The sequence below is a fragment of the Triticum urartu genome, chromosome 2, assembly GCF_003073215.2.
Source record: "Triticum urartu cultivar G1812 chromosome 2, Tu2.1, whole genome shotgun sequence".
Taxonomy (NCBI): domain Eukaryota; kingdom Viridiplantae; phylum Streptophyta; class Magnoliopsida; order Poales; family Poaceae; genus Triticum; species Triticum urartu.
The window spans coordinates 513,309,893-513,321,260 of record NC_053023.1 but is presented as its reverse complement, the minus strand read 5'-3'; positions in this window follow the sequence as shown (position 1 = coordinate 513,321,260).

Genomic DNA, 11,368 nt, shown 5'->3' with positions numbered 1-11,368 from the left:
GGTGATGTACGTTCGGATTGTGAAGACGTTCGACTACATCAACCGCATTACTAAACACTTCCCATTTCGGTCTAGGAGGGTACGTGGACACACTCTCCCTGTGTCATTGCTATGCATCTCCTAGATAGATCTTATGTGATCGTAGGAATTTTTTTGAAATACTGCGTTCCCCAACAGTGGCATCAGAGCCAGGTCTATGTGTAGATGTTATATGTACGAGTAGAAAACAAAGAGTTGTGGGCGATAATAGTCATACTACTTACCACCAACGTCTTAATTTGATCCGGCGATATTGTTGGATGAAGCGGCCCGGACCGACATTACATGACCGCGTTCATGAGACTGGTTCTACCGACGTGCTTCACACACAGGTGGCTGGCGGGTGTCTATTTCTCCAACTTTAGTTGAATCAAGTTTGACTACGGCCGGTCCTTGTTGAAGGTTAAAACATCACACCTGACGAAAAATCATTGTGGTTTTGATGCATAGGTAAGAACGGTTCTTGCTAGAAGCCCGTAGCAGCCACGTAAAACTTGCAACAACAAAGTGGAGGACGTCTAACTTGTTTTTGCAGGCATGTTGTGATGTGATATGGTCAAGACGTGATGAGATATAAATTGTTGTATGAGATGATCATGTTTTGTAAAAGTTATCGGCAACTGGCAGGAGCCTTATGGTTGTTGCTTTATTGTATGAAATGCAATCGTCATGTAATTGCTTTACTTTATCACTAAGTGGTAGCGATAGTCGTAGAAGCAACAGTTGGCGAGACGGCAATGATGCTACGATGGAGATCAAGGTGTCAAGCCAGTGATGATGGAGATCATGACGGTGCTTTGGAGATGGAGATCAAAGGCACAAGATGATGATGGTCATATCATGTCACATATTTTGATTGCATGTGATGTTTATCCTTTATGCATCTTATTTTGCTTAGTACGGCGGTAGCATTATAATATGATCCCTCACTAAATTTCAAGGTACAAGTGTTCTCCCTGAGTATGCACCGTTGCTACAGTTTGTCGTGCCAAGACACCACGTGATGATCGGGTGCGATAAGCTCTACGTTCACATACAACGGGTGTAAGCCAGTTTTGCATGTGCAGAATACTCGGGTTAAACTTGATGAGCCTAGCATATGCAGATATGGCCTCGGGACACTGAGACCGAAAGGTCGAACGTGAATCATATAGTAGATATGATCAACATAGTGATGTTCACCATTGAAAACTACTCCATCTCACGTGATGATCGGACATGGTTTAGTTGATATGGATCACGTGATCATTTAGATGACTAGAGGGATGTCTATCTAAGTGGGATTTCTTAAGTAATATGATTAATTGAACTTTAATTTATCATGAACTTAGTACCTGATAGTATTTTCATGTCTATGTTGTTGTAGATCAATGGCCCGTGCTACTGTTCCCTTGAATTTTAATGCGTTCCTAGAGAAAGCTAAGTTGAAAGATGATGGTAGCAACTACACGGACTGGGTCCGTAACTTGAGGATTATCCTCATTGCTGCATAGAAGAATTATGTCCTAGAAGCACCGCTAGGTGCAATACCCACTGCAGGAGCAACTCCGGATGTTATGAACGTTTGGCAGAGCAAAGCTAATGACTACTCGATAGTTCAGTGTGCCATGCTTTACGGCTTAGAATCGGGACTTCAAATACGTTTTGAACGTCATGGAGCATATGAGATGTTCAAGGAGTTGAAGTTAATATTTCAAGCAAATGCCCGAGTTGAGAGATATGAAGTTTCCAACAAGTTCTATAGCTGCAAAATGGAGGAGAATAGTTCTGTCCGTGAACCCATACTCAGAATGTCTGGGTACCACAACCACTTGATTCAGCTGGGAGTTAATCTTCCTAATGATAGTGTCATTGACAGAGTTCTTCAATCACTGCCACCAAGCTATAAAGGCTTCATGATGAACTATAATATGCAAGGGATGGAAAAGACAATTCCCAAGCTCTTCGCGATGCTAAAGACTGTGGAGGTAGAAATAAAGAAGGAGAATCAAGTGTTGATGGTTAATAAGACCACTAGTTTCAAGAAAAAGGGCAAAGGGAAGAAGGGGAACTTCAAGAAGAACAACAAGCCAGTTGCTGCTCAAGGGAAAAAGCCCAAGTCTGGACCTAAGCCCGAGACTGAGTGCTTCTATTGCAAAGGGACTGGTCACTGGAAGCGGAACTACCCCAAGTATTTAGCGGATAAGAGGGATGGCAAAGTGAAAGGTATATTTGATATACATGTTATTGATGTGTACCTTACTAATGCTCATAGTAGCGCCTGGGTATTTGATACTGGTTATGTTGCTCATATTTGCAACTCGAAACAGGGGCTACAGATTAAATGAAGATTGGCTAAGGATGGGGTGTCGACGCGTGTGAGAAATGGTTCCAAAGTCAATGTGATCGCCATCGGCACGCTACCTCTACATCTACCGTCGGGATTAGTTTTAGACCTAAATAATTGTTATTTGGTGCCAGCATTGAGCATGAACATTATATCTGGATCTTGTTTGATGCGAGATGGTTATTCATTTAAATCAGATAATAATGGTTGTTCTATTTATATGAGTAATATCTTTTATGGTCATGCACCCTTGACGAGTGGTCTATTTTTGCCGAATCTCGATTATAGTGATACACATATTCATAATATTGAAGCCAAAAGATGCAAGGTTAATAATAATAGTGCAACTTATTTGTGGCACTGCCGTTTAGGTCATATTGGTATAAAGCGCATGAAGAAACTCCATGTTGATGGGCTTTTGGAATCACTTATGCTTGTGAACCATGCCTCATGGGTAAGATGACTAAGACTCCGTTCTCTGGAACAATGGAGCGATCAACTGACTTTTGGAAATAATACATACTGATGTGTGCGGTCCGATGAGTGTTGAGGCTCGCGACGGGTATCATTATTTTCTGACCTTCGTAGATGATTTGAGCAGATATGGGTATATCTACTTGATGAAACATAAGTCTGAAACATTTGAAAAGCTCAAAGAATTTTAGAGTGTAGTGGAAAATCATCGTAACAAGAGAAAATAAAGTTTCTACGATCTGATCATGGAGGTGAATATTTGAGTTATGAGTTTGGTCTTCATATGAAACAATGTGGAATAGTTTCGCAACTCACGCCACCTGGAACACCACAATGTAATGTAATGGTGTGTCCGAATGTCGTAACCGTACTTTATTTGATATGGTGCGATCTATGATGTCTCTTACTGATTTACCGCTATCGTTTTGGGGTTATGATTTAGAGACGGCTGCATTCACGTTAAATAGGGTACCATCTAAATCCGTTGAGACGACACCATATGACCTGTGGTTTGGCAAGAAACCTAAGCTATCATTTCTTAAAGTTTGGGGCTGTGTTGCTTATGTGAAAAAGCTTCAACCTGATAAGCTCGAACCCAAATCGAAGAAATGTGTCCTCATAGGATACCCAAAGGAGACTATTGGGTACACCTTCTATCGTAGATCCGAAGGCAAGATATTTGTTGCTAAGAATGGATCCTTTCTAGAGAAGGAGTTTCTCTCGAAAGAAGTGAGTGGGAGGAAAGTAGAACTTGATGAGGTAATTGTACCTTCTTTCGAATTGGAAAGTAGTTCATCACATAAGTCAGTTCCAGTGATTCCTACACCAATTAATGAGGAAGCAAATGATGATGATCATGAAACTTCTAATCAAGTTACTACTGAACCTCGTAGGTCAACCAAAGTACGATCCGCACCAGAGTGGTACGGTAATCCTATTCTGGAGGTCATGTTACTTGACCATGACGAACCTACGAACTATGAGGAAGCGATGATGGCCCAGATTCCGCGAAATGGCTTGAGGCCAGGAAATCTGAGATGGGGTCCATGTATGAGAACAAAGTGTGGACTTTGGTTGACTTGCCTGATGATCGGCAAGAAATAGAGAATAAATGGATCTTCAAGAAGAAGACTAACGCTGACGGTAATGTTACTATCTACAAAGCTTGACTTGTTGTGAAAGGTTTTCGACAAGTTCAAGGAGTTGAGTACGATGAGACCTTCTCACCCGTAGCGATGCTTAAGTCTGTCAGAATCATGTTAGCAATTGCCGCATTTTATGATTATGAAATTTGGCAAATGGATGTCAAAACTGCATTCCTTAATGGATATCTTAAAGAAGAGTTGTATATGATGCAACCAGAAGGTTTTGTCAATCCAAAAGGTGCTAACAAAGTGTGCAAGCTCCAGTGATCCATTTATGGACGGGTGCAAGCCTCTCGAAGTTGGAATATACGCTTTGATAGTGTGATCAAAGCATATGGTTTTATACAGACTTTTGGAGAAGCCTGTATTTACAAGAAAGTGAGTGGGAGCTCTGTAGCATTTCTGATATTATATGTGGATGACATATTGTTGATTGGAAATAATACATAATTTCTGGATAGCATAAAAGGATACTTGAATAAGAATTTTTCAATGAAAGACCTCGGTGAAGCTGCTTATATATTAGGCATCAAGATCTATAGAGATAGATCAAGACGCTTAATTGGACTTTCACAAAGCACATACCTTGATAAAGTTTTGAAGAAGTTCAAAATGGATCAATCAAAGAAAGGGTTCTTGTCTGTGTTACAAGGCATGAAGTTGAGTCAGACTCAATGCCCAACCACTACAGAAGATAGAGAGAAAATGAAAGTCATTCCCTATGCCTTAGCCATAGGTTCTATCATGTATGCAATGCTGTGTACCAGACCTGATGTGTGCCTTGCTATAAGTTTAGCAGGGAGGTACCAAAGTAATCCAGGAATGGATCATTGGGCAACAGCCAAGAACATCCTGAAATACCTAATAAGGACTAAGGATATGTTTCTCGTTTTTGGAGGTGACAAAGAGCTAGTCGTAAATGGTTACGTCGATGCAAGCTTTGACACTGATCGGGATGACTCAAAGTCACAAATCGGATACGTATTGATATTGAATGGTGGAGCTGTCAGTTGGTGCAGTTCCAAGAAGAGCGTCGTGGTGGGATCTACGTGTGAAGTGGAGTACATAGCTGCTTCGGAAGCAGCAAATGAAGGAGTCTGAATGAAGGAGTTCATATCCAATCTAGGTGTAATACCTAGTGCATCGGGTCCAATGAAAATCTTTTGTGACAATACTGGAGCAATTGCCTTGGCGAAAGAATCCAGATTTCACAAGAGAACCAAACACATCAAGAGACACTTCAATTCCATCCGCGATCAAGTCAAGGAGGGAGACATAGAGATGTGCAAAATACACACGGATCTTAATGTTGCAGACCCGTTGACTAAGCCTCTCTCATGAGCAAAACATAATCAGCACCAAGACTCCATGGGTGTTAGAATCATTACTATGTAATCTACACTACTGCAGGATGCTGCTAACGCGACACAACGATCAGAGACCCTTTGACGAAACTGTGTGCATAGCATTAATCACAAACGGGGATGTAAAAAAACCGTCAAAAAAGGTGCAAAACATTTGCGATGGCGGAGCCATGAAACAAGGTTTATATTTTAGTTGCGTGTGCGATTCAGGGCACACGGTTAACCCGTTCGAACTGTTTGCGATGAGGCAGAACAACAAAAATGAGCAACCATATCAATGTGTGTGCGATATACGGCATACAGTTCGCTCCGATGAACCGTTTGCTATTAGGGAGTGCAACATAAACGGTTAGCGAGATCAAGGTGTGTGTGTGATATAGGGCATACGGTTCACTCAGACGAACTGTTTTCGATTAGCGAACGCAACAGAAATGGTTCAACTTAATAAGATGTGTGTGATACGTGGCAAACAACCGACTCAGATGAACTGTTTACGATGAGAAATTACAACATAGACGGTTAATACAGTTAGTTCGTGTGCGATTCTGTGTGTACAAAAAACTTTGAAAAATGCAAACTAGTTGCTTGTGGTGATTAGTAAGTTACACATATGTTTCCTTATGTTAACACTTGTGTGATAAATAACACATGGCACCGGATACGGTATTCGGGTTGTGTGTGCTCCACTTAGTCTTCCCGCGCTCCAGCGAATGCCTCCGGCGCTCCACATGGGTGAATTGTAAAATCCACGCCTATTCCCTCGCTGGTTTCCTGCCACCAGCTAACGGCTTGCTGCATATAACCCAGGCGGCAACGCACTGCAGCGACACTCTGCGAAGATCTAGTCCTCACCCATCTACCATTAGTTATTCCAAGCATGCCACGCAACGACCAAAGCTTCGACGTCGACGCCTACCTGCGTTACATCTTCGGCGAGGAGAATGAGCCGGAGCAGGTTGGGGAGCAAGAGCTTCATCGGCCGGTGCAGGCACCATGGCCCATCGACAGCGATATCGGTGTCACAGTCCTTGGGAGCACAATTGACATATTGCAGAGGAGGTGTGATGAGCAGTTTGCCATCCACCGTGCAAAAGACCTAGAGCTGCTCGGCGGCATGATCGACGACCCACCCCAAGAGCCGCTGTCACTAGTGCTCATCGAGAGACTGATGCCCCGCAAGGAATGGGCAGAGGATCTCTGCGATTCAGTCAAGACAAAGGCAGCCTGCGGCTTCATCATTGCCCGCGGAGGCCGTGTCAACCTCGATCCCGATGATGTGGTGGCCAGGCTTGAGCACATCAACGTGATATCTTGAGCATGCAGGTGATCGACAGAATTTGCTACCAAGCCAGAGACATGGAAATGGAGCGGTTCCGCGGAGTTGTCATGTGCGCGATTGCATGCTATCAAGCTCTTCTGGAAGAGGCCCAGCAGCCCCAAGAGCCTCCCAGCGCTAGCAGCTCCGCAGGCGAAGGCCGGTCGGGACACTTGGAGTGAACGGCCACAAGGGTGCTATGCTGATCATGGAGTCCGAGAAGACCATCGTCGGAAGGCCGCCAGCTCAGCCTTTTATCTTATATTTTATTATAATTGTATGCATATGTAGGTCGTGAGTGTTCTGGGCCTTGCCTCATTTGACATTTTAAATTATCCTTAATATGTAAGACAAGTATTAACCGTTGCCATTGTAACTTTGCCTCAACGACGAGCAAAACGCGCGCATGGACGCTAGAGCGGAGCGCGCTGCGGCCGCCTCAATGGCGAGCAACCATGTGGTCAACCTTCTGCCATCAATAAATTTTGACCTTGTTTCTCGTCACATTGCTGATTACAACGCAATAAGTAATTGCAAATCTATTCACACCTATCAAACTAATATGTGTTCACACTTAGCACCGGGCTATAAAAACTACCTACTCAAAAATTACTTCACAGTTCCTCTCCTCATCACCCACAAAACTGGTTTTTTCTGTCAAGTCATTCCGCCATGACCAGTAGGAGGAGTTTAGGGTGGAGATATAACCAGGAAGCAAAGACCAAGGCTGCGGAAGCACTAGAGAGGTCCCGCCACGAAGTCCCAGCCGCAGCAGAGATATCCTGGCGCGCCGCAGAGCCCTCGAATGAGCTCTCACGGGCACGCGAGGGCTCTCACAAGCGCATTCGCGGCATCGGCCATCGCGACGAGCCGACGTTCCTAAAGTCCTTCGCCGGCAACGACGACATTCTCGCTAGCATCAGTACGCAGCTGGAGCTGGTCAACGACTTGATGAAGCTGCTCAAGATCAGTGATGCCTCGGTTGACAAGGCGACCAGCCTCGTCGAGCAACTCATGGGTGACAATGCGAAGCTCCTCAAGTTGGTCGCCGAGAAGGAGGAGGAGGCCGCCGGCTGGAAGATGCTGCATGAGCAGAGCAGTGCCTCGGAGATGACACTGAAAGCGGTCGTCGAGGAACTGATGGGTGGCTTGAGGAAGCTCCGGATCGAGCGCGAGCAGGAGGTGGAGGAATCCGTGGCTGCTTTCAAGCAAAGTCGTGAGGAATTGAAGAAGGAGCTGGAGGATTTCGCCACCCGGCGATCCATCGACGAGTAAAGACAGTAGCGACCCAGATCGTTGTGTGCAATTTCCTTCTTCTCTTGCCCCCGTGTCTTCCGGGCTTTGCCGCATGTGGCATTTTAAATTATTCGGAATATGTAAGACAATTATTATCTGTGCCATTGTAAATTTTTCGTCGTATTATCCGTTGCCATTTTATTTATGGTCATATTATCCATTGCCGAGTTGAAAACACGAATAAAGCAAATGCTTCCATGGGATCACAAGAAAATACCATTCGTCCAGGTGCTTTAATTAACCCATTCATGGAGAAGTTGTGAGCGAGGCGAGCGGCAGCTGGTGCATGGAGGTCAAAGAGCTCGCTTCCCAGTGAGCATGGGTGGCCTTGCTGCTCGCACGTGTCCCGTCGAGTCTGGGAGGTGGACAGGAGGTGCGCGTCCCGTCGAGCCTGCGCGGCGGACTGCTTGCACACGTCCCGTCGAGCCTGCACGGTGGACTTCTCGCGCTCGTCTCGTCTAATCAAACAGCTGCACGCACGCCACCGAGTATGGTTAAATTTCGACACGATTAATATAATACAACCGTTTGCGATATTAACATGTTAGCTTTGTGTTTCAAAAAGGACTTCATTGGCTACTAATGTGTGCACCTCTTCTCAAACTAGACGTTTTTTACCACGACATATATGTGCCATGTCATGTAACCATGCCAAGTTTCATGTTTTTTGGGTGACTTTTTGATTTACTGGGATTTAAAAACCGAGATTCTCAATGTTTCAGGACGACGACAAGTTTGTAATTCATTCCCATTCCTTAAATGAGACCTAAACATGCACCCAATGACACATGTACGATTTCCCACCCATTTTGCTTCACTGGAGCATGTGGTTGTAGTTCAAATTTGAATTATGGACTACATTAAATGCATAGAAAACTTAGTAATTAGTAATATATATACAATGGCCAAACGAACCCTAAACAGTTTCAAATTTCAGCCCGACACTCCTGTTATTCTATGTTGCCTATAGAAAACAAAGTTCAAGGCGAGAAGAGGCAGCGATTATCGTTTCTCCCACAAGAGGGGCATGTTTCCCTACCGGAACCACGAGGGTTGCGACAGGCTCCGGTTTGTAAAAGCCTTGTAATATAGCTTCGCCCAAATTGGAAAATTATATGTACCATGTAGTGACACCATGCCAAGTTTCATGATTTCCTGGTGAGTTTTGGATTTATAGAGATTTAAAAACCGAGATTCACAATGTTTGTGGCCAAGCCAGGACGGCGAGACGGTTGAATTCGTTCCCATTCATTCCATGGGACCTAAACATGCACCCCAAGGAAACATCTAAGTTTTTTCTAGCCATGTTGGTGCACTGGAGCATGTATTTGTAGTTTGGATTCGAATTATGGACATTAAATGCCTAGAAAACTCAGTCAATGAATAAAAAAGGTCAAACGAACCTTGAATAATTTCAAAGTTTAGCGCGAATCTCCAGTTGTTCCGTGTCACGTGTAGAAGAAAATACGAGGCTAGAAGAGGGAGTGATTATCGTTTGGCCCACAAGGGGACATGTTTCCCTATCGAAACCACGAGGGTTCTTGGGACAGGCTCCGGTTTGTAAGAGGTTTGTAATAAAGCTTGGCCCAAATTGGCAATGTTTTTACCACGACATATATGTGCCATGACGTTACACCATGCCACCTTTGATGACTTTCTAGTGAGTTTAGGATTTATGGGGACTTAAAAACCGAGATTCGAAATGTTTGAGGATGAGCCAGGACACCGGTACGGTTGTAATTCATTCCCATTCCTGGCATGAGACCTAAACATGCACCCAAGGACACGTGTATAATTTTCTAGCCATTTTGGTGAACCGCAACATGTATTTGTAGTTCAGATTTGTATTATGGACATTAAATGCCTAGGAAACTCAATTAGTGTATAAAAAGGCCAAACGGACTCGGAATAAGTTTAAATTTCAGCACGGATATCATGTCGTTCCATGTTGCCCGTGGAAGAAAATACAAGCCGAAAAGAGGCAGTGATTACATTTCGCCCACAAGGGGAACATGTTTCCCTATCGGCACCACGAGGCTTCTTTGAGAGAAGCTCCGGTTTTTGTAAGAGGTTTGTAATAAAGCTTGGCCCAAATTGGACAATGTTTTTACCACGACATATATGTGCCATGACGTGACACCATGCCACCTTTGATGACTTTCTAGTGAGTTTACAATTTATGGGGACTTAAAAAACGAGATTCGAAATGTTTGAGGACGAGCCATGACACCGGCACGGTTGTAATTCGTTCCCATTCCTCGCATGGGACCTAATCATGCACCCAAGGACACATGTATAATTTTTCTAGCCATTTTGGTGAACTGGAGCATGTATTTGTAGTTCAGATTTGAATTATGGACATTAAATGCCTAGGAAACTCAATTAGTGTATAAAAAGGCCAAACGAACCCTAAATAAGTTTAAATTTCAGCATGGATATCCTATCGTTCCATGTTGCCCATAGAAGAAAATACAAGGCGAAAAGAGGTAGTGATTACGTTTCGCCCACAAGGGGGGCACATTTCCCTATCAGAACCACGAGGCTTCTTTGAGAGAAGATTCGGTTTGTAAGAGGCTTGTAATAAAACTTGCGCCACAATGGACGAAAAAAATTCCTCGACATATAAGTGCCATGTCGTGACACCATGCCAGGTTTCACGATTTTCAGCTTAGTTTTGGATTTACGGGGATTTAAAAACCGAGATTCTTCTCACAAAATGTTTTCAAATAGCACACGGTTCACTCACGAAAGCCGATATTCAATGAAAACTTCGTGGAAACCATATTTTAAAGTTCCATAAAAATCTGAGAAAAATGTGTGATGTTAAGAAGGTGATGTTTTATTGCGACACAAAATTTCAAGTTGAAAAACATTACGAGATGTGAGCAATGAAAAAGGCAAATTCAGCCCTGAATAGTGACATTACTATTCGGCACTATTCAACGTTGATTTTGTCTTTTTCATAGTTACATCTCGTAATGTGTTTCAACTTGAAATTTTGTGTGGCAATAAAACATCAACCTCTTAACATCCCACATTTTTTTCAATTTTTTTTAAACTTCAAAACATCTTTTTCTTGTGGTTTTCACCGGTTTCCACCGAATGTTGGTTTCCGTATGATATCCCCCCCCCCCCCCTACGCGCGCGATCTGAGTCGTGCTTTCTGATTAGCCAGAACCCAAACCCCATAGATCGTACGTGTGCACCGTTGGATGCTCCTAGATCGAACGGCAACCCTGAGCCCTTTCGACAACACATGCAGTACATGGGTAAGCACTATGCGCATGCGTCGTGTAGCTCACGCTTCCTTCTCTACTAGGTTTTCATTCAAAACAGCACATGCAGTTCATCTCATCCAAAATCAATTAGTTTTATAAAAAATCTATTTTAATATTCATGGAATTATGCA